The 18,204-nt window shown below is 38.7% G+C and overlaps 1 protein-coding gene and 1 pseudogene across 5 annotated transcripts in view; both read left to right on the forward strand.

Annotated features, from left to right (window-relative positions):
* Window positions 1-1,770: 1,770 nt before the first annotated feature.
* APC (APC regulator of WNT signaling pathway) overlaps window positions 1,771-18,204 on the forward strand; it is a 129,461-nt gene continuing 113,027 nt past the window's right edge. For all 5 annotated transcript variants that reach the window (XM_027604725.2, XM_027604727.2, XM_027604729.2 and 2 more), the window contains exon 1: window positions 1,771-2,267. The gene's annotated coding sequence lies outside the window, so the exon portion shown is untranslated. The remainder of the gene's footprint in view (window positions 2,268-18,204) is intronic.
* Window positions 5,351-5,957, forward strand: LOC113928749 (annotated as a pseudogene).

The following is an 18,204-nucleotide window of genomic DNA, read 5'->3' on the forward strand; positions in this document are numbered from 1 at the left end:
AAAAAATAGAATTACCACCATGTGATCCAGTAATTCCAGTACTGGGTATTTACCTCAAGAAAGCAAAAACACTATTTTGAAAAAATATATGCACCCTTATGTTTATTGTAGCATTATTTACAATAGCCAAGATATGGAAGCAACCCAAATGTTCATCCATAGATGAATGGATAAAGATGTGAGATATATATAAAATGGAATATTACTCAGCTATAAAAAAAAGGATGAGATGTTGCCATTTGCAACAACATGGATGGACCTGGAGGGTATAATACTAAGTGAGGAAGTCAGAGACAAATACCACTTGATTTTACTCGTGTAGAATTTAAGAAACAAACAATTTAACAAACAAAGAAAATAACAGACAAACAAAAAAACAGATTTTTTTTTTCTTTTAGAGAGAGAGACAGCAAGCATGCACATGAGCAGAGAGGGAGAGGAAGCGAGATAATCTTAAGCAGGCTCCATGCTGAGAACAGAGCGTGATGTGGGGCTCAATTGGGGCTTGATCCCACCACCCTGAGATCATGACCTGAGCTCAAATCAAGAGTTGGATGCTTAACCAACAGAGCTACCCAGGCGCCTCCAAAAAACAGATTCTTAAATACAGAGAACAAACTAGGTTGCCGGAGAGGTGGGTGGGGGGATGGGTGAAATAGAAAAACAAAAATGTTGAGTGCCATGGAAGAAATGATCAGGTGCAATATTGGAAACTAACTGGAGAGCAGGAGGGAGCCGTAGCTTAGGAAGGACGGCCCTTCTGAGGTGACAGTTACACTGAAACCTGAAAAGATGACAAGCCAATCATTTAAAGAACAATAGTAAGGATCTTAAGACTGTGGGACAGCACATGCAAAGCACAGGCAGTCAGGAAGTTTTAGTATTTGGAAAGCAGTTGGGACAGTGTCAGCAAGGTAAACAGGACCCTTGTGGTAAAATCCAACTCTTCCCATGGCCTCAATGCCCTACCTAATTTGACCCCTGCCTCTCCTCATCTCCTCCCACTGTCCATGCCACCTCTTCCCTTTGTTCCTCTTACCCTCTGGTCTCATTCCCACCTCAGGCCTCTGCTTTTGCTGTTCCTTCTGCCTGGAAGGCTCTGACCCAGACCTTCTCTTGGCTCCTGGCCCGTGTGGTCAGCCAGGCCTCAGATCAGATGTCATCTCCGGAGAAAGGTTGCTAATTACCGCCCTTCACTCTCCTTCATCTTTTGGTGGTTTGCTCTCTCCCCATCCCTAATCACTATCAAACATTAATTCCGTGATTTGTCTTTTATTGTCCATTCTTTCCCACTAGTATGTAAGTTCCACGAGTTTATACGTCTTACTGCTGGAGCCTAGGACAGTATCAAGTATATAGTAGAAACCCAGATATTATTTGTTGAATTAATGTTGAATGAAATTAAGCTACAGAGGTAATTAAAGGTAAAGAACAGGTAAAACTGTGTGAGACTAACGAGGACTTCCCAGAATAGATATGCTTTGAATTAAAATGGGGCGGGGGGGAGGGCGAGGTATAGGAGGTGGTGCGCAGCTACAAAACAAGAATTTAGGGAATTACTCGTTCATCTCCGTCTTTTTCACTAGATTATGAGCTCCTTTTGGGCTGGAGCCAGGTTTTATCAATCTATCGTCAGCTCCCAGCCTAGAACGCTTCACATTGTAGGCGCTACATAGGTATTTGCTGAATTACTGAGTGTGGGTGTGCAGAAGGATTTTATTAATTCAGCCGCTACCCAGGCAAAGAAAAGCGAGGAAGTCCGGCGACTGAGAGGCGGCTTCGGACAGCGAAGAACCCAGTCTGAACGCTGCGGTAAAGCGACTGCGCATTCCAGCCCCTCCTTGCGGGGCTGGAGGACGCCAGCGATCCCTGCGCACGCATGCGCGCTGCATTCTTCCCGCCTCCAACAAGATGGCGGAGGCCAAGTAGCAAGGGGGCGGAGTGTGGCCGCCGGAAACCCGGCCGCTGCTGGGGGGAGCTGCGGGCGAAGGCCCGGGAGCAGCGGGCCGAGGCTGGCAAGATGCTGTGCCCGGGAAGCGTTGTTAGTTACTGCTGAGGAAGGTGAAGCACAGAGCTGCCTTCCCGGACCCCCGGCGCCCCCTATGTACGCCTCTCTGAGCTCGGGTCCGGTCGCCGCTTTGCGTGCTTCTGCACCACCCTCTACTCTCGGGTCCTGGAGCTCCGGCAGCGGCAGCGGCTGCGTACCGCAGGAGAGGAAGCGCCCAAGCGGCGTCCGTACTTCTTGCCGCGGGGCGAGCGTCTGGCAGGTGAGTGAGACGCAAGCATTGACGTCTTTGGCCCGCCGTTGCTCCAGACCCTAATGGTGCTCGGCCGGACTCTGCCGTTCTCTTGTCTCCACGTCCCACCCTCTCCCCGCCCTGCGCCCCCTTTCAGGCCTCCAGTTGGACCCTGGCTTTGCAAGCCCTCCATTCTCACACCGTGCGAGGGGGTCGCGACGCCTGCCGCCCTCCGCACCTTTCCTGGCTCCTGGTGAAGCTTCACCGGTCCAAGCGGTCTCTCCTTCGCGTTAGGTGGGTGGGTCGTTGCCCCTCCTATTTTAGTCGCCTCCCCATCTTCCTGGTTTCGACCCTCTTGCTTCCTTTAAAAGTTTAACTGGGAATAATACCCGGTAGTCTCGTATATAGTTACAAAGAAAAAGCTTCACCTTGATGAGGGAATCAAGTCCCCAGGAGACGGGTCATTTGAAGAGTTGGACTCCTTGGCCCATTGAACTCCTGCAAAGTAGAGAATGGTGCCTGTGATGCAAATGATTGTTCATGGAAATTAATCTCTGACTATAGTAAACCCCTGGTCTCCGAACTTTTAAGGCGGGGGCTTACGTTTTCTAGATCTAGTGAAAGAATTGGGAAGTGTTCGTTTTTAAAAAGAAGGCTTTGTGAATGTAAGATATGTAATAGCACAAGAAAGGTTAAGTGATTTATTCTTTTATTCAGGGTTCGCTTAAATTGCCAAGTGAAGCTTTTAGAATCCCGTATTGTACAAGCTTTTGTTTTATTTAGAAAGGACTAAAATGGAGAAAAGCTTTTTAAACTCAAAACTTATCAAATTTCTTGGATTCTCGATTGTTGCTACTACTTAACAGTCGCTATAGGACTTGATATTTTCTGCAAAATTTAGGCTGTGCCAGTCTCAGTTCTCCCTCCTTCGTTACTGGGGCAAGGGTACTCAGAATTAATGGTGTAAGAAACTGTCCTAAATAACCTGGTATCTTGCCAAAGTTTATAAGTGCAAACTGCAGGATTGAAATGGTAGTGGAGGAAGTTGCCATGTCTGTTTCTCCCATATTTTCTGTCTTTCTGCAGTTATCTCAATTCTGTCCTCCTGTTTGGGCTTCGTGCTTGGACTGGCTTCCCTCCTAGTAAAAAGATGGCTATCAGCAACGTTCATGTGATAGCCTTTGTCATTTACTTCCAAAGGGAGAAAGAGAAGTAGTTGGATAATTTCTCAAGAGCCCCAAAGTTGTAAAAATGAGATTAAAGATATAAATGATAGCTTCTCCTTTGAGATTGCAAATGAGTGGACTATTTTATTAACATTAAATTGAGTAATATTTTGTTGAAGCTATCCTAGGTGCTCTCCCAAGTTATTAAAGCACAAACTATCCTTGCCCTATTGGAATTCTGTACTAACAATCTTTAATATGTGGGTTGTATAATTGGCCTGATAGATTTGTTTACTTTTCATTCTGCCTCATGACATATAATCTCTCTTTTCCTTTGCTGTAGACTTTGACCTCTCAATGAATTTCCTTTTCAAAAAATTTTTTAAATTTCTTAAATTTAAAGATAGAATTGTTTAGTTCAAAATAAGGGAAGATATTTTTATGTTTGATTGCTGTATGGGCTGGTTCGTTCGTTCGTTTGTTTTAACCTTCATTTTTCTACAATCAAGGACTGTATGTTTTTTGAGGGGGTTATCTCAATTCTGTGCTTTTGGCTGAAGGGATAGTAGGACTGCTGAGCTCCAGTCAATGGCTCTCTGCCTCTGGGAAAATAATTTGAAGGATTCTGTCAAAACACATCTCTGTTTACAAACTGTTATTAAAATCTCTTATTACTCTTTCACTCTTAGGGAACCTGTTTTCTCCCTCTCACATGCTGTCTTTATGAACCCCCTCTTTGTCTCTCTATTCATCCAACCCATTAGCCTACTGCTGATTTCATTTCCCTCTCTAACCCAGGATCCCACTGTCATCAATTTTTACTAAGCTCTCATTGATGCCCTAGAATGCTTTATTTTCTGTAGATTTACCTTTCTAGTCTCCAGTTCAGAATAAGCCTCATCACTAGCTCTTTCAGTTTGACCCCTGAGCTCCTGAAGGATACAAGAGACAGTTATGTGTGGACATTTTCATATCAGTTGGTGCTCTGCTCTCTGCTGGGTCGTTAGTGCTGATTGTGTTCCTTTCTGTCTCATTTCCTGAAGGGTTTTACAGCAAATAACTTGATCTCTCCTTTCCTGAGAAAAATCTCAGCTGTCTGAGGTATATTCTTTTCTGTCCTCAGTATCATTTCCTTATTTACTCCTATCTCAGAGGAAGAAATGTCCTTCCCCCTTTTCAAGAGTAGTCCCCTCCAGATGTGTCCACAATCATCCCTGCCTGTCTTTCTTTCTGTAGAACTGTCCTTTATCATTCCTTCTTCAGTCTCTCCCTCTCTAGCCTCTGTATATGCTTCTATGTCAAGGTTGCCAAATACAGCGTTGTATGCTGTACAACTCAGGGAAGCCAGTCTGAATTTTGAGCCTGCTGTGCCATTGTATTTTTATTCTTTAATTCCAGGAGCCTGGTGTAGTAGGAACATTGACTTTTGAGCCAGATAAATCTGGGTTTGAAGTCTATTAAAACCACTTAGTGGCTATGTGGCTGTGGGCAAGTTACTACTCACTTTATTCTTTATCTATAAAATAAAATGTTAAACTTGCTTACAGAGTCATAATTGAAGGAGTTTAACACATGTTTAATGTCCACCCAAGTGTTTGGTACATTACGGATTTCCTAATAAATACAAATTATTCTTTCCTTTGCACTCTGACTTCCTTTGCCATTTCAGCACTGAAATTGCTACTTTAAAAGTCACCTATGACCTCCTAATCACCAAATCTAATGGTCTTTCCTCGGTTATCCTTGGTTTCCTAAGATCATTTGTGAAATATACTCTATAGGAATAAGATTATCTGATTTCTTTGTTCTTCTGCCTTGTATGTCCTGATTCTCTTACGTCTCTGAAAGTTTTTTAAGATTTCCTGCACTTCTTCCCCCAAAACGTAGCGGTTCCTACATTAGTTAGGATGCAAACTAGATTTAAAAGCAAAAAGAGGGAGGAAGGTGAAGATGGCGGCGGCTAGGGCGCGGGTCCTTGGAGTCTGATGGCTGCAAAGGGCAATCTGGACCGTGGTGTGGTTGGGTGCACGGACAGCTACGCACATTACGAAGGACGTGCTCCCGGGGCCCTATCCCAAAACCCCGGACGAACAGGCCGCCGCCATCAAATACAGTATGCGGGTAGAAGACTACCAACTGTACCCGGATGATGCATGGGGTACAGCAACTACCCAAAGCTCCCTGACCGCTCACAGCAGAAGAGGGATCCGTTGTATAACTGGGACCACTCAGACCTGAGGTTGAACTGGGGTGAACCAGTGCACTGGAACTTTGACATGTATATCAGGAACTGTGTGGACACATGCCCCACGCCTATTTCCTGGAATCTCATGTGTAAGCCTGTCTTTGGCTTCAGTGGCCTTCATGCGGTTCATGTTTTGGGTCGGGAAGACTTACCCCACCTACCAGCCTGTGGAGCCAAAGCAGTATCCTTATAATAATCTGTACCTGGAACGAGGCAGCGATCCCACCAAAAAGCCTGAGCCAGTGGTTCATTATGAGATCTGAGGTGGCTTCATCAGCTTTGTGCTCCTGAACTGACTCCCTCATTTCTAGAGATTTAACCTTAATGAAATCCCTAATAAAACTTAGTGCTGTGGTAAAATAAATAAATAATAAAAGCAAAAAGAATATTTATTGGCTTATATAATTGGCAAGTGCATAGATAGAATTGTCTTCAAGAATAGGCTTATGTCATCGGGGCTGAAGTTCCATTTTTCTGCTATTATCTCAACTTTGTCCTCCTGTTTGGGCTTTATGCTCAGACTGGCTTCCCTTCTAGTAAAAAAAATGGCTATCATCAATGTTCATCTGATAGCCTTCTTTATTACCAAAGGGAGAGAGAAGGATTCTCTTTTAGCCTTTTCCCAAAAGTCCTACCTATTCTGATTGAACAAATGGGAGAAGGTCATGCTGCCAAGTCTGTCATAATATCTTTGTCAAAAGGGGTGGAATTATTCTAATTGGCCTAACCGGTGGATGAACCTCATCTAAAATGACAGGAGGTAACCAGTGTACTTAAAGATCTCTGTGCTTTTCACTGTGTTCTCTTGGTGGTTGTATCCTATTTTTAATGATATAAATCATCATTTTTGTGTGGATGTTTCTCCATTCTGTAACTTGACTTCCCACCTACATTGCTGGCTGTACATCTCTTATCTTAGATGTACTATCATAAGCTTATCTCATACCAAACAGAATCAAATCGAATTTGATTTTAATCCACCTACCCTCACCTATTGTGTTTACATGTACATGTGTGTATATGTGTTTCCCTTCCTTCTAATTTCTCTTTTGTAAACACCTTTCTCCCAGCCACCCACTCTAACCCCGCAGTCGACTTGGTTCTCCCACTTTCAGCAGCTGTCAGATCTTTAATATATCTTATATTAGTTTGGCCTCGGATTACATAATATCGACCAACAGTAAACAGTATTTCACATAAAAAGAAGTCCAGAGTTGGAGGATTACTGGTCAGTCAGTGTAGTGTTATATCAAGGATCTAGGTGCTTTTCTTCTTTATCCTTAGTGTGCTGATCTTTGTGCTCAGGCTCATCCCCTTATTGTTGCACATTGCTCTTACTGCTCCAGACATCACATTCTCACACAGCCGCCAAAGATAGGAGGAAGTTTGCCCTCCAATCTCTTGATTAGGCAAATAAACCTTTCAGAGAAGCCCTGTGTCAGATGTCGTCCTGGCATGTTCACGTCCTACTTGCAAGGGGGCTGGAAAAACCATTATCTGGCATTTCAGTCTAGGAGGAAATTAGGTGGATGACTGAAGGGAAGGTGACCAGCAATATCAGTGACGTGTCTCTATAGTATTTTATGGAGAAGTAAGTTTAAGTAAATAAGAATTTCCCAATAGTAGGAGCAAGCTTACAGCACTGCTTACCCCAAGAGTTGATATACACTGTACGTAGGATTTTGGCCAAACATTGAGATAGTCGTAAATGACTGATTAAAATTGGATTATGTAAAATTAAGACATTTGAGTGATGTATCCCTGTTCTCCTAAGGTTGATGTTTTTCTTTTCTTTTTTTTAAATTTAAATTCAATTAATTAACATATAGTGTATTATTAGTTTCAGAGGTAGAGTTCAGTGATTCATCAGTCTTATATAACACCCAGCGCTTCATTACATCACGTGCCCTCCCCAATGTCCATCACCCCGTTACCCCTAAGGTTGATGTTAAGTACATCTATGTGTACCTGGTGGAACCACTGAGGGAAATGGGTACATATAAAACTGTTAGAAAATAGATTTGTTTTTTCTCCTTGGGGGTGGAGGCATTTGGAAAATATATAGGGACATTTTTGGTTGTCACAGTGTTTGTGAGGGCCTACTGACAATTAGTGGGTAGAAGTCACATATACTAAAAGTCCTGTGATGTCTCCCACAAAACAAGATTCATCCCTTCAAAAATGCCAGTAGTGGCCCTACACCTTGAAATAAGCAAATGCTTTGCTTTTCAAAAGAATTCATAGACATTCATTTGTATTCTTATATTGCAAGTGACAGAAAACAAAATTCAAACTGCGTAAACAGTAAAGGGAATGATTAGGTGTGGTAGCTAAACTTTAAGGTTTTATCCAGCCTGAAATCATCAAGGACTTGGCTCAGTTTCTCTGTGATCTGTTCAGTTCTGTCATTCCCCTTGTTTTGGTTTCATTCTAAGGCTAGCTTATCTCATGGTAGCAAATTACTGTAGCACTTTAAGACTTAAAATCCTCATTTCACGTGTAAAGTAAACCGAAGAATAACTTCTGTTATTTGATTTTGCGAGTATTTGTTGAGTATCATCACTACTAAAACTTTCCCTAAACACCTACCCCTAAAATGTTGATTACTTCTCCTGTTGTGGTACCGTTTTATAATCTATATTTGTATTTCTAGTATATGTCATATTCTGTAAGCATTATTTTTATATGTCTCAATGCATTACCTTCTCTTAATTATTTTGTATTCTTAATGTCTAGAATACTCTGGCTAGAGGCACACAGTAACCATTTATGGAAAGAATTAATGAATGACATAGGAAGGATGTGAGAAGGGATAGAGAATTATAAGAAGGCTCCATTCCTTAGTTGTTATTGAACCCTGAATTATGTACATTGTACTCCTTCTACCACCAAAGCATGTATATAATGCTTTTGTGATTAATAGAGTATAAATTCATTTGAAAGCCTTACTGAATTCTAGTAGTGTTTTTTCATTATTTTCTCAACAAAACTAAAAGCAATTACTATCATTCATCCAATAAATATTCTTGAGGGTCTGCTGTGTGCACATAATATGGCAACAATGGTGAACAAAATCAAGCCTATGCTCTGTCTGACCGTAAATGTTGGTTAGAGATGCTGTCAATAAACATCATCCATATGAACACACACACACACACACACACACACACACACACACACACACACACACACACACACGGTAGTTAATAGGCTTTGACATAAATAAAACAGTTGCAGTGGATAAAAGAGTAACAGGGTGTTACTTTAGCTAGGTTGGTGAGGGAAGGTCTTTTTGAGAAGCCTTTGAGCTAACAGACCTGAAGGAAGTGATGGGAGTAAGCTGTGGAGCTATCTGAGGTAAAATGTTCAGGTAGAGGGAGCGGCACCTTCTGAGATGGAATTGTGTTTGGCATGTTGGAAGAACAACATGGAGGCCGGTGTGGCAGAAGTAGAGTGAGTGAAGGGGAGTGTGGTAGGACAGTTGGTAGGACAGGCAGAGGCTAGATCAGGTAGAGCATTGAAGGTCATTTGAAGACTCGATTTTACTCTGAGTGAAATGGAAATCATTAAAGTGTTTTAAACATGGGAATATCCAGATTTGACTTGTTTTTTGTTTGTTTTTTGGAGGATTACTCCAACTATATGTTGAAAATTGAAGGCAAGAATGGAAGCAGGAAAACCAGTTAGGAAAATCTTACAATAATCTAGGTTGGAAATGTGCAACTTGGAGAAGGTAGTAGTGCTAGGGGAGCAAAGCAGTGGTCAGATTTGTGATATACTTAGAAAGTAGAGAGGCACCTGAGTGGCTCAGTCAGTTAAGTGTCCAGCTCTTGATTTTGGCTCAGGTCATGATCTCAGGTTCATGAGATCAAGCCCCATGTTGGGCTCCACACTCAGCCTGGAGTCAGCTTGAGATTCTCTCCCTCTGCCCCTCCCTTACTTGCCCTCTCTTTCCCTCTCTGTCTCAAAATAATTAAATAAAATCTTTAAAGAAAAAAAGGTACAGTAATTAGGATTTACTGATGGATTAGATGTGGAATGTGAGGGAAAGAGAAGTAAAGGATGACTCCCAAGTTTTTCAACATGAGCAACTGGGTGAAAGATGGCATATTTTACTGAGATGGGGCTGTGAGGTAGTGGGTAGGTGGAAAACAGATTTGGAGATGTAAATCAAGAGTTTTGTGTTGGATGTGGCTGTTTGAGATACCTGTCAGATACTCAAGTGGAGAATAGGCATGTCTATTAGGAGTTCAAGGGAGAGGTGGAGCTGGAGGTATATGTTTGGAAGTTATCAGTGTATAGATGATGGTATATAGGGCCATGGGACCAAATGTCACCTAAGGAGTGAGAATCAGATTCATGAAACATTTTGATATTAAAAATCGTTTCTTACATTAAAGATTGGGAGCCACTGTGTTAGATAGTAACGGTTACAGCATTCAGAGTATGGAGAGGATAATGAGTAATTCTTGGAGAAAGAAGCGGGACTCAATCCAGGCTCAAAGAATAGAAAAGATAGAAAAGTCTTTTTCCTTCTCTCATTCCAAGCACAGTGCCTGGTATGTAGTGAGCATTCTGCAGGTGCTGGTGACTGAACAAAAAGCACTTAGGCTGGGGAACAGCTCGAGCAGAGGTTTGGCAGCAGGGAAGGCTAGAATATTTTAAAAGAAGATCAGAGAACAAGAGGAAACAAGTTTGTGCTGGCAAGTAGTGAAAAGTAGGATTGGGTTAGTCTATTAAAAGCTTTAAAATGTAAAATGATAGTTATGTTTAACCCTATGACCTAATAGTTTTCAGTTCTGTTTCTGTTGTTTGCACGGTGCCTTTAGTTCCTTGTCTCTAATAGATGCTCAGTAAGTACTGAATAAGTGAATGTAGAATTCGCAAAATGTAAGATTTATCTTTACTGTGTTCTTTCAAGTATACTGGAATGTAAACTGTGTTAAGTCATATAGGGTTGATCTTACGTTTGCTTCAATTTAAGTCATATAGGGTTGATCTTACGTTGCTTCAATATCGTACGTTTACTTCAATTTATTATTATTTCTAATGATAAACTTGTGCTCGCTTAGGCAGCAGTTATATTTCTAATGATAAACATTGAACGCATTTATACTTTATGATTGATAACAGATTACTTGAGACATACCTCACAACTGGTCAGAAAATACCAGGATGTTGGCAAAACTGAGGTTGAAAATGGTTGCTCAAGAAAGTGAGGAGCCATAACAAATCTTTTATTCAGAGACTAACAGTTATTTTGCTTTTACACAGATGACTGCTTGAAGCCTGTTTATAGATCATTTTCTCTTTTCGCTCTTAGGAGCAAACTGGTTTAGAATTCCGGCCAGAAAACTGGAGATGATATATCTTTGGAGATCTAATTATTACTATTTACTATTTTAGGATTTAAAATACTAAATATAATTAGAAATTATTATAAATAATTAGCAAATTATAGACTTAAACAGTTTAACTGTTAGAAAATAGTTTACCTGAATAAAATACTGAGATAAAAACTGATTGAAATTTTAGTTACATTTTGAAGTAATTAAAATAAGATACATTAGGTTTGTGATTATTTTCTTCAGTTCTTATATACCCCATTATTAAAGCTTTATATGATCATTACAGGACATTCAGGAAATAAAAAGTACAGATAATATCCATAAGCTCATCATATAAAGAAAACCAGTATAGCTTTATAGCCCTCTGTCCCTCCTTCTCATTTTGTCTTTTTTCTGTGCCTAAGACATATCCCCCATTAGTCATAGTGTTTGTGTGTATATATTTCCAATTTAAAAAAATTAGGGTATGTACATTTCTTAGACTCTTTTGTAAATCTTAATTTTATTGACTGTATAATAATCCCATTGTAAGAATTACTTTTCTTAACTATTCCCTGTAGTTTAGTTGTTTTCCATTTTATTTTCATGTGTGCAATGAACATCTTAACATAATGGATTTCTTTTTCTCTTTATCTTGACCTTTTTCCTTAAGATGGGTTCATAGATAATAGAGTTACTGGATGATAGGCTGCAGACATCTTTAAGGTTAATAATGCATGTTGCCAGATTGTACAATGTCTTATAGGCCCAATAAATGTTAATTGGTTTGAAATTAATCATAATGGGGGAAAAATTAGGACCTACAGAGTTGCTGAACTTTAGTGATAGTCTTAATCAGCCTTTTGTTCATCTCCAAGTATTTCTTTTTTTCTATAACACGTATTCTAGATTGTACATAAAACATAAAACGAAGAATTTAGTACGTTATTGTAAACACACATGAATTTATTACCCAGGTCAAGAAATAGAACACTGCATCATCCCAGGGCTGCTCTCCCTGTCTTGTTCCTGATCTCAAAGAGAAAGCTTTTAACATTTCACTCCCAAGTACATTTGCTGAAGGTTTGTTTTTTGTTTTGTTTTGTTTTGTTTTGTTTTGTTAAAACTTTTATCACATTAAATCAATCTACAGAAATCTGTTGCATTTCTGTACACCAATAATGAAACGGCAGAAAGAGAAATTAAGAAAACCATCCCATTTACAATTGCACCAAAAAATAGTAAGATACCTAGGAATAAACCTAACCAAAGAGGTGAAAGACCTGTACTCTGAAAACTATAAAACACTGATGAAATAAATTGAAGACAAAGAAATGGAAGAACATTCCATGCTCAAGGATTGGAAGAACAAATATTGTTAAAATGTCTTTACTACCCAAAGCAGTCTACACATTTAAAGCAATCCCTATCCAAATACCAACAGCAAAACAGAACTAGAACAAACAATCCTAAAATTTGTGTGGAACCACAAAAGACTTGAATAGCCAAAGCAGTCTTGAAAAACAAAAGCAAAACTGGAGGCATCACAATTCCAGACATCAAGTTATATTACAAAGCTATAGTAATCAAAGTAGTATATTGGCACAAAAATAGACATATAAATCTTATGGAACAGGGTAGAAAATCTAGAAGTTAGCCCACAATTATGTAGTCCATTAATCTTCGACAAAGCAGGAATAGCTATGCAATGGGAAAAAGACAGTCTCTTCAACAAATGGTGTTGGGAAAACTGGACAGCAACATGCAAAAGAATGAAACTGGACCACTTTCTTATACCATACACAAAACTAAATTCAAAATGGATTAATATGAGACCTGAAACCATAAAAATCCTAGACGATAGCACAGGCAGTAATTTCTCTGACATTGGCTACAGCAACTTTTTTTAGATAGGTCCCCTTGCCTCAAAAGCAAAAGTAAACTATTGGGATTACGTCTACACAGCAAAGGAAACAATCAACAAAGGTAAAAGGCAACCTACTGAATGGGAGAAGATATTTGCAAATGACATGTCCGATAGAGGATTAGAATCTGAAATATATAAATAACTTACACAACTTAACACCCAAAAACCAAATAATACAGTGGAAAAAATGGGCAGAAGACATAAACAGACATTTCTCCAAGGAAGACATACAGATGAGCAACAGACACTTGAAAAGATACTCATCATCACTTACCATAGGGGAAATGTAAATCAAAACCACAGTGAAATATCACTTCACACCTGTCAGAATGGCTAAACTCAAGAACACAAGAAACAACAGGTGTTGGTGAGGATGTGGAGAAAAAGGAACCCTTGTGCACTGTTGGTGGGAATGCACACTGGTGCAGTCACTGGAAAACAGTATGGAATTTCCTCAAAAAGTTAAAAATAGAACTACCCTACCATCCAGCAATCACACTACTGGGTATTTGCCCAGAGAATACAAAAACACTAATTCAAAGGGGTACATGGACCCCTGTGTTTATTGCAGTATTATTTGCAATAGCCAAGATACAGAAGTAGCCCAAGTGTCCATCCACTGATGAATGGTTAAAGAAGTGGTACATATATACGATGAAATATTATTCAGCCATTAAAAGGAATGAAATCTTGCCATTTCCAATGACATGGATGGAGCTAGAGAGCATAATGCTAAGCAAAATAAATCTGAGAAAGACAAGTACCATATGATTTCACTCATATGTGGAATTTAAGAAACAAAACAAATGAGCAAAAGGAAAAAAAAGAGAGACAAACCAAAAAACAGACTCTTAACTGTAGAGAACAAACTGATGACTACCAGAGGGGAGGTGGGTAGGGGGAATGGGTGAAATAAACGGTGGGGATTAAAGAGTGCACTTGTCATAATGAGCACCAGGTGGTTAAAATAAAAACTTAAAAAAGTTCCCTGCTATATCTTATTTACTAACAATTTTGTGTTCTCTTTGAATTTAATACTTTTCTTTTTTTGCAACTTTTCATTGCCATATGAATTTTCTCTTCGTGTGTTAATATATTGGATTTTATTTAACTGTTTAACCTAATCTGATTCTTGGGATACACCTAATTTGGTTTTACTGTATTATCTTTTTAAATTATTCCTGGGTTCAGTTTATTAATATTTTGCCTGAGTTTGTTTTGTATCAGTGTTCATAAATGAGATGGCCTATATTGTTCTTGTCAAGATTTGAAATCAATGTTATGTTAGCCTCATAGGGTGAACTGACCCTTATTTTCTGTTTTGGAAAAGTTTGTGTATGACTAGAATTTTATTCCTCAATTTTTTTGCTACAATCTGGCAGAGAAGCCATCTGTGCTGGGAATTTTCTTTGTGGAAAGGTTTTTAAATAATTGGATTTCTCCTTTCTAAGCCTGTTCAGGTTTTCTGTCTCTTAATTATTTTGGTAATTTTTCCCCTAAGACGTTGTCTTTTTTCATCCACACTTTTTAATTTACCTTCACAAAATTATATATTATTGGCTTCAGGGAAGAATTCCCTTCTTATGTCTGATATAGGCTATAAGAACCTTCTCTTTTTCCTTCATCAGTCTCACCAGAGATTTAGTAGTCTTTCAAAAGAACTAAATTTTGAATCTTCCTGATCTTTTTTATTGCATGTTTGTGTTCTAGGGCACTGATTTCTGTTTTATTTCCTTCCTTCTATTTTGGGGGGGGTAATTTCTTATAGTTCCTTTGTTAATTTCTTGAAGTTCACTACTTTTCAGCATTTCTTCCTTTTTTTTTTTTTAAGATTCTATTTATTTTTGGGAGAGAGAATGACAGAGAGCATGAGAGGGGTGAGGGTCAGAGGGAGAAGCAGACTCCCTGCTAAGCAGGGAGCCCGATGCGGAACTCGATCCCAGGACTCCAGGATCATGACCTGAGCTGAAGGCAGTCGCTTAACCAACTGAGCCACCCAGGCGCCCCAGCATTACTTCCTTTTAATTACATGCATTTAAGGCTAAGCATTTCCTTCTCAACACTGTTTTAGCTAGCCATATTACTCAAATTATGATATGTGTATTTTTATAATTCACTTAAAATGTTTTCTAATTTTTATTGATAGAAAACTTTGACTTTGGATTAGTTGGAAGTATTATATTTCTTAATTACTAAACACATGGAGATATTCTAGTTATTTTTTAATTTGTTTTTGATTTCTAACAACTGTGCAAGATAATTAGAGAATACACTCGGTTTCAACGGTCTGTGATTTCACACCTTTAAAACTTGAGATCTGCATTATGACCCAGAATATTGTCTTTTTTTTACTCTGCAGTTGAGTGCAGTGTTCAGATGTTTTCATTAGGTCATGTTTGTTAATCTTGTATTTCAAATCTTTAGCATCACTAGTGATCTTTTTTTTTTTTTTGCTTGTATCAGTTATAAAGAAGGGTATGTTAAAATATCCCATTATGATTGTGGATTTGATTATTTCATCCTGTAGTTCTCTCAGTTTTTGTTTTATGTATTTGAGGCTGTGCTAGTAGATGCATGGAAATGCACAGTAGTTATATCTTCTCAGTAACTTACTATTATGAAGTGTTCCTCTTTTATTTGGAGAGCATTTTTGTTTTTTGGGGTTTTTTTTTTTTTTGCTTTTAAAGTTTAGTTTGTCCGAGATTGCTATAACAACACCCACTTTCTCTTCATTATTGCTTGCGCAGTATATCTTTTTCTATTCTTTTACCTCCAACCTTTTTGCATTCTTATGTTTTTGGTGTGTCTCTTGTGTGACATGGTTGAATTTAACTCTCCCATCTTACTGTGTACTTTACATTTGCCCTATTCCCTTTTCTCCACTTTTTTGTCATTTAGACAAATTGACTATTTTTTCATTTCAGGATTTTTTTTCTCTTACTCTTTGGAAGTTACAACCTCTTTTTTTCCTTTTACTAGTTACTAGAATTTTTATTTGGTTCTTTTTCATATCTACCATGTCACTTTGTATAGTTTTCAGTTCCATGCAAAAATAGTTAAGCTTGACTTTTATCCCCTTAAATGTAGTATTTTCCCTCTGTGTCTTATAATTCCAACATGTCAACTCTCTGTGGGTCTGATTCTGTTGTCTGTTGCAGAAATAATCTGATGTATAAGATGAAGTTAATTTTTCTTTAGAGAATATTTTCATTTGCCGTTGCCAAGAGCCTTGGAGTGTGAGACCATCTTAATCCAATTTCAAATCTTTAACTTTTCTGGGCCACCTTCTGGTTCCTTCTTACTTGTCTTAAGATGCATCGCTGCGGAGTCCAAGCCCAAAGCCAATGGTGTTTTTATTACCGTCTTTACCATTGGTGGGACCCAGATTCTGACCTTTGTTCCCCAGTCCTGAAAGTCAGGCAACAAATCAGAGTTCAGACTCTTAAATACTTCTTTGTTGACAAACCCAAAAAGCGTAGCTTACCTTTCTGGGTTTCTACTTCTGGTGCATTTGAGCTGGTTATTCATTCCTCACTATTTTGGTAGTTATTTGATGCTTTTAAGAAGATAACTTTCATATTTTATCTAGCTTTTTAAATTGACTTCAAAAGGGTAGCTGTTCGGGGGCGCCTGGTTGGTTCAGTCGGTTAAGTGTTTGCCTTCGGCTCACATCATGATCCCAGGGTCCTGGGATCGAGCCCCACATCCAGCTCCCTGCTCAGCAGGGGAGTCTGCTTCTCCCTCTCCCTCCCTCCCCGCTTGTGCACGCTCGCTCTCTCTCTCTGTCTCTCACTCTGTCTCTCAAATAAATAAATAAAATCTTTAAGAAAAAAAGATAGCTGTTTGAACTGCATAGTCTGCTATTTCTACAATCAGAAGTCCAAATATTTCTTTGACTAACTTGTTCAAGGAGGACTTGACATTTCTACAGTAGGCATTTCTTTGTGGCCCTTTTATGTTACAAATGAGATATCTGGAAAAGGTAAACATTAAAGTATGGTTGCCTTTTAATACTTTAGCATTGTTTATCACATTATTCCATTACTTTGCAAAGCCCCAAGGGAAGGAGGCAGAAGATATTTTCTTTGACTGGAGAAGTCAGAAATAAGTGTAATGAGGGTAGTACATTGGGGTAGGAATTGTCCTTTCTGTGAGCAAAGAGATAAAATGTGAACATTTTTTGAAGTGGAGATATGTGAAGAGGGAAGGAGAATGCACTGAGCTGAGGAAGGACTGCAAACATTTGTCCTTTAGTATTTTTGTTGGAAGTGGGGTTTATTTCCAGTAATTGTGACAGCTTTCTTTATGCCATATGGATGTTGTGATTTCTATTTTTATTTTCCTAAATATTTTTTGGTATATCTCAGGGACCGAATGTGATTTTTGAACCTGCGAACCCATATCTTTTTAAAGTATTATATATATAATTTGCATTTGATTTCAGAAATTGATTAAATAGGTTAAACACACAGGTTAGAAATCTTACTAGGCAAACTAAACTGTAGTAGTCTACATAAATTGACATTCTGTGCTTGGAGAAGTGTTGAAAACTTTGTATAACACCAATATATTTTTATTTTAAAGACATTTAACCCGATATTAATCACAGCTGTTCCCATGAAATGCCGTGTCACTTTGTGATTACATTGATGCATCAACAAAATACAAAAGCAGTTCTCTTTTAAGGAAACCTAGAATTCTCATATTTGTTTACTTGATTCTGTACTAATGAGATTTTTGATTTAGTGTAGAATTAGGTCTTTGACAAATTTTTGTATCTCAATTCAGATAACCACCTGCTAATTAAATGTTATTAGCACTGTGAAGACCGGACTTAAACCGTGACAGTTTTCTTGCCAAAATGTTAAATGCAAGGAACTGAAATGAGTAATTGAATGGGAAAAAAAAGAGAGTTCTCATTTTCTGTGAGCAGTGTTTGGTATACTGCTTTATATGCCCCCCAAAAATCAGATTATTGTATGGGGGGGGCTAATTCTGTTCCTAATGTATCTCACTGAGTTGCAAATTAAAATCTTTCATTTGTCTTTCATTGGTGGTTAATGAAGTTGCTTGAAGGCCCTTGGTAAACCTAGCAGTGGAGGCTTCCGGTTTTATTACTTGTGTTACTTATGTTCATCATTTAATTTAATTTAATTAGGGTGTTTTACATGATTTTTACCTAATACCTATATCCTCATTATATTTGTCCATTTTTTATTGACATTAAGGACTGACCAGTGGTATGGGAAGACATTTCTCTGTTAAAGATAAATATATTTGGATTTCTAAATCAGAAATAATT

The sequence above is a fragment of the Zalophus californianus genome, chromosome 5 (assembly GCF_009762305.2).
Source record: "Zalophus californianus isolate mZalCal1 chromosome 5, mZalCal1.pri.v2, whole genome shotgun sequence".
In the NCBI taxonomy this organism is placed as follows: Eukaryota; Metazoa; Chordata; class Mammalia; order Carnivora; family Otariidae; genus Zalophus; species Zalophus californianus.